Consider the following 6,282-nt stretch of genomic DNA (forward strand, 5'->3'; position numbering starts at 1 on the left):
GCTTTCTTAGCATCCAACGAGAGTATCTAATTACAAATTTTTAACTGCATCTAGCCCAGTTAATACTTTGTGCCTAGTAGAAGTGTCTGCTAGTCAGCGGATTATCCCGGATGTTAAGCAAGCTACACCACCTGTAGTTTGGACACTTAATTTTTTCAAAGGAAATGCTTCGGGACCACGGGATACTCAGTGAAGAGAATCAGGAGGCACCCCAAGGCATAGGGGCTGGGACTGGCAGTAGGATGCCTTGCGGTGGACAGCCGAGCTCGATCCTTATAAAAGCTTTTTAACTGCAGCAGCTTTAGTGGACGCTACTGGAGCTGGAATTACGCGGCTGCTGGCATGAGACTTGCCCTCCAATAGATCCTTGTAAATGGATTTAAAGTGTATTCATTCAAATTAGAGAGACAATTTAAATTAAAAAGCTTAGAGCTGCCTCCACCACAGGGGGGCTCGCTCGACCCACCAGCGGACAGGCACCAGTATTGGGAGAGGGGGGCTGGCCGTCAGGGTTCACCGCGGCTCTGGCACAAACCCGGCGACGCGGAGGTGGCACGGGCAGGAGCGGACTGAACGTGTCGGCTTCTCACTTTTTGGATTTTAGAAGGGCATGACATGCCTATATCTGTGTCTCCCCCTCCTTTTACTCCTCCACCTCTTTTCTTTTCGCATGACTATATGTACTTGTCACTTTTCCATGTGTTAGTTGTGTCTTCTGAGCAGTTTGTCAGCTTTTGGACACCTTTGAAGGTGTTTTCTATGTGTTTCTATGTGTTTTTGTTTGCCTGCCATTGGTTTTAACGGTGTTCGAAGGTGTTCGACGAACAGTTCGACGAACAGTTCAGCGAACACACGGGTGTTCGACGAACCGAACCGAACTCGAACACTACGGGGGTGGCTCAACACTACTCTTCAGCTGCCTGACAGCACTGTGACTTCAGTGTGGGCAATGAAGGGTAACAACACAGCAAGCCTGTTTAATTCCCTGGGATTTGTGGTACCAACCTGGGCAGAGACTAGAGGGTCAATTCTTTGCTTTGGTTATTAATTTCTTCCTTCTGTGAGCCCAGTGAAGAGCTGATCACTACATAAATAATGTAGTCCAACTGCTTCACTGGGCTGATAGTCAGAGTAGCTAGACCAAAACCTGTTCTTAAAAACCCTATTTTGAGGTGCCAGGTGACCATGGGCAAAGCCACTTTACAATATAACTGATCTGAGAAATTATGGATCACCTCCAAACTGTGGTTAATCAAATGTAGGGTGTAGCGCCGGAGTCCCTGCCCTCTGCTAGGCAGGGACGCTGTTCCCCTCACCTCCCTGCTCCCTGCCCGGCGTCCTCCTCCCGCTCTGCTGGCAGCGCGCGCTCCTTCCCATCCACTGTGCTTAGGGCGCGCGCGCGCGCTCTCCCTCCCTCTTAAAGGGGCAGCGCGCGCCGTCCTAAGGAGTCCCCGGCCAATGGCCGGAGGACTTCACCATATATAAGGCACCTCCTCCAAAATGGAGGTGCCCGAGCAATGTTGTTGCACTGTTTACTACTCTGCTTCAGCCCTCAGGTCCCGTTGCCAGTTACCTGCCAGTTACCTGCCAGTTACCTGCCAGATTCCTGCCTGATTATCTGCTACCTGCCTGCTAGTCTGAGGTCCGACGGTCTGCCTTACTACTCCTGTCAGTCTGTCTAAGGACCAGTCTGCCCGCTCACCTGGGAGTGCACATCAGCCACGTGCCTGCTTGCCCGAGGTCCGACGGTCTGCCTTCCAACTCCTGTCAGTCTGTCTATGGACCAGCTTGCCCGCTCACCTGGGAGCACACACCTGCTACCTGCCTGCTAGTCTACCTGGAGGCTCCGCCGTCACGTGCTGTGACCACCTGCCTGTCCAGTGACTCCTGCTCGCTCACCTGGGAGCGCTCATCTGCTGCCTGTCTGCTAGCCTACCTGGAGGCTCTGCCGTCACGTGCTGTGACCACCCGCCTGTCCAGAGTCTTCTGCCCGCTCACCTGGGAGCGCTCATCTGCCGCCTGTCTGTTGGTCTTCCTGGAGGCTCCGCCGTCACATGCTGTGACCACCCGTTCTTCCAGAGACTCTCGCCTGCTCACCTGGGAGCTCACGTCTATCATCAGCCGCCACAGGTCGTACCAACCCTTTACCTAGAGACTGCCCCGGTCACTTGCCGTGACCATCTGCCCGTTCATCCAGAGACTGCCCCGGTCACTTGCCGTGACCATCTGCCCGTTCATTCAGAGACTGCCCCGGTCACTTGCCGTGACATCAGCCCGTTCATCCAGAGACTGTCCCGGTCACCTGCTGTGACCTCCTGCCCGTCTTCCCTGATCACCACCCGCTCCCTTACAAGGACTGCCCCCTTGTATAGTAGCTCAGAGGTTCCGCCTCCCAGACCCGTTACAGTTTGCTCGGGCCATGGAACCCGGTGGCACCCAAGCTCCCTCGCTCTCGGACCTGTGTCATGAACTGTCCCGTCAAAGGTCCCAACAGGAGTCCATCCTGGGTCACCTGCAGAATGTCAATACTCGTCTGGACACTCTGACTGCTCCACCAGCAACCTCCGCCAGTGCCATGTCTCGCAATCCGGCAGCTCCGCTGCCCACTAATACCATGGTATCCTACCCCGGACCCCGGCTTTCTGCACCTCCTCGCTTCGGAGGCGACTCCGCCCAGGCTCGGGGCTTCATAAATCAGTGCACCCTGCACTTTGAACTATTGTCCCACCAGTTTAACTCCGACCGGGCCAAAATTGCATTCATCATGTCCCATCTCACCGGGGAGGCCCTGGCCTGGCTAAATCCTCTATGGGAGAGAGGAGACCCCCTGGTGTCCAACTTGCCTGCTTTTCTCACGGCTTTCCGGAAAGTCTTCGACGAACCCGGACGGAAGACCTCATCCGCATCATCACTGCTACGCCTCCGTCAGGGAAGTCTCACCGTGGGCCAATATGCCATACGGTTCCGTACCCTTGCCTCGGAGCTGGCCTGGGATAACGACGCTCTGGTATCCGTCTTCTGGGAGGGTCTGTCCGGCCATATTAAAGATGAACTTGCCGGTCGGGACATTCCTACCACTCTCGATGACCTAATAACTCTTGCCACCCGGATTGACCTACGGTTCCAGGAGCGTGCCAAAGAGGTCACCCGTGAGAGGAGGTTACCATGTCTAGCTCCTACTTTTCAGAAACCCGTCACTTCCTCCGTCTCTACCCAGGTACACTCTCCTGAGTCTATGCAGGTTGACCAGACCAAGATGGTCAAAACCCGTCAGGACTTACGCCGTGCCGAAGGGAGCTGCTTCTACTGTGGTAGTAAGGAGCACCGGATCCGTGCCTGCCCGGAGAGGTCGGGAAACGCCTGTGTCTAGGTTCGCTCAGAGAGGTCAACCTAGACAAGAATAAATCCTCTCCATCTCTGCTGCTGTCAGTCTCAATCGTCTGCGGGGAGAACCATTATTTCGAACTAGCCCAACTTGACTCTGGAGCACCCGGGAATCTTATTTCACAGTCCCTGGTAGAGAAATACCGCATCCCCACCAAACCTCTGGCTGTACCCTTGTCTGTTGCTGCCGTGGATGGGGGCCTCTTACCATGCCCCATCCAACTCATCACCGAATCCATTACTCTGCAGGTGGGAATGCTGCATTCTGAGAGTATCTCCTTTCATGTTCTGCCTGGACTCTCTCACGCCCTCTTGCTAGGCCTACCTTGGCTCCAGAGACATGCACCCGTGCTTGACTGGCAGACCGGAGAAGTCCTTCGCTGGGGACAGGACTGCCATAATACCTGTCTGGTTCCCGTCCATCCCGTCCGTCCTTCTCCTACCCCAGCTAATCTACCTGGACTTCCGATTCCTTATTGGTCTTATGCTGATGTCTTTAATAAAAAGGAAGCAGAGACACTACCTCCTCATAGACCATACGACTGCCCTATCGACCTGTTACCTGGTACTACTCCTCCCCGTGGGCGTATTTATCCTTTATCCGCTGCTAAGACCCGGTCGATGTCCGAATATATTGAGGAGAATCTGGCCAGGGGATTCATCCGGAAATCTACCTCCCCGGCGGGAGCAGGCTTCTTTTTCGTCAAAAAGAAGGACGGCTCTCTCCGTCCCTGTATAGACTATAGAGGCCTTAACCAGATCACGGTGAAGAATAAGTACCCCCTTCCGCTCATTCCGGAGTTATTTGATCGTCTGAGGGGGGCTAGAATCTTCACCAAACTGGACCTCCGTGGGGCGTACAACCTGGTTCGTATCCGTCAGGGGGATGAATGGAAGACGGCATTCAACACCCGGGACGGCCACTATGAATATCTGGTAATGCCCTTTGGTCTCTGTAACGCTCCTGCCGTCTTTCAAGAGTTGGTCAATGACATCTTCCGGGACCTTCTCTACTCCTGCGTAGTGGTGTACCTGGACAACATCTTGGTCTTCTCTCCGGATCTCCAGACTCACCGGAGGGACGTTCGTCAGGTCCTGCTCAGGCTCAGGCAGAATCACCTCTTCGCTAAATACGAGAAATGCCTTTTTGAGCAGACCTCGCTTCCGTTTTTGGGCTACATTATTTCTCAGACCGGCCTACGAATGGATCCAGAGAAACTGTCTGCCATCGAGAAATGGCCTCGACCGGAGGGGTTGAAGGCCATTCAGCGATTCCTGGGCTTCGCCAACTACTACCGCCTCTTCATACCACACTTCTCTTCCCGGACTGCCCCAATTTCCGCGCTCACCCGTAAGGGTACTAATCCCAAAGAGTTGCCGCCCGAAGCAGAGGAGGCCTTTCTTTCCCTAAAACAGGCCTTCTCTTCCGCCCCGGTGCTGCATCGCCCGGACGGCAACAAGTAGTTCTTCCTGGAAGTTGACGCCTCCTCCTCTGGAGCCGGAGCGGTACTTACTCAAAAATCATCTTCCGGGAGAATGGTAACTTGTGGCTTCTTCTCCAAACTCTTCTCCTCTTCTGAGCGCAACTATTCCATAGGAGACCGAGAGTTATTGGCCATCAAACTGGCATTGGAGGAGTGGCGTTACCTACTCGAGGGGGCTCTTCACCCGGTAATAATTTACACTGACCACAAGAACTTGGCTTACCTCCAGCATGCCCAGAGACTTAACCCGCGCCAAGCCCGGTGGTCCTTGTTTTTTGCTCGCTTTGATTTTGTTCTTCATTTTCGCCCGGCTGACAAAAACGTCAAAGCAGATGCCTTGTCCCGATCCTTTCTGGTGTCCGATCTCGAGGAAGAACCTAAACATATCATCGATCCCGCCAGAGTAATGCAGGTGGCTCCCGTGAGCCTAAATCGTCTCCCTCCCGGTAAGACGTTCGTATCAGTACCTGATCGGGAGAAGATCCTACACTGGGGTCACTCATCTAAACTAGCTGGCCACGCCGGTCAGAAAAAGACCCTCCAGCTTATTGCCCGGCACTACTGGTGGCCTACCCTGCACAAGGACGTAATAGACTTTGTTTCTGCCTGTGTGTCCTGCGCCCGCAACAAAGTCCCAAGACACCTGCCAGCCGGTCGCCTTCTTCCGCTTCCTGTGCCTGCTGCCCCCTGGCAGCATATTGCTATGGACTTCATAACTGATCTCCCCGTCTCTGCCGGTTGTACGGTCATTTGGGTGGTCGCTGACCGCTTTTCCAAGATGGCTCACTTTATTCCCCTGCCTGGTCTCCCGTCTGCACCCGAGCTGGCTAAAGACTTTATCCGCCACATCTTCCGTCTTCATGGCCTGCCCCTCCACATCGTGTCGGATCGTGGGGTACAGTTCACCTCACGTTTCTGGAGAGCCACTTGTAAACTGCTAGACGTCACCCTGGACTTCTCTTCCGCTTACCACCCACAGTCTAATGGTCAAGTGGAGCGGATCAATCAGAACCTGACCAGTTACCTCCGGCACTTCGTTAATGCCCATCATTCTGACTGGGTGGATCTCCTACCATGGGCCGAGTTCTCCTATAACAATCACGAGAGCGAATCCTCTTCCAAATCCCCGTTTTTTGTAGTCTTCGGTCAGCATCCTCGGTTTCCTTTTCCTGTCTCCACCTCTGTGGACAACCCGGCTGCGGAATCTCTCGTTAGCAAATTTTCCTCCATTTGGGAGAGTACCCGATCCGCACTCCTCCAGTCGTCCGAACGGATGAAAAGACACGCTGACAAAAAACGCCTGGATCCTCCACAATTTCGTCCTGGAGATAAAGTCTGGCTCTCGTCTAAATATGTCCGACTCAAGATACCTTCTTACAAGTTAGGGCCTCGGTTCATCGGTCCTCTGGAGGTC

This window comes from Phyllobates terribilis, unplaced genomic scaffold (genome assembly GCF_046119375.1).
Source record: "Phyllobates terribilis strain yellow unplaced genomic scaffold, ASM4611937v1 Scaffold_1__5_contigs__length_1240528914, whole genome shotgun sequence".
In the NCBI taxonomy this organism is placed as follows: Eukaryota; Metazoa; Chordata; class Amphibia; order Anura; family Dendrobatidae; genus Phyllobates; species Phyllobates terribilis.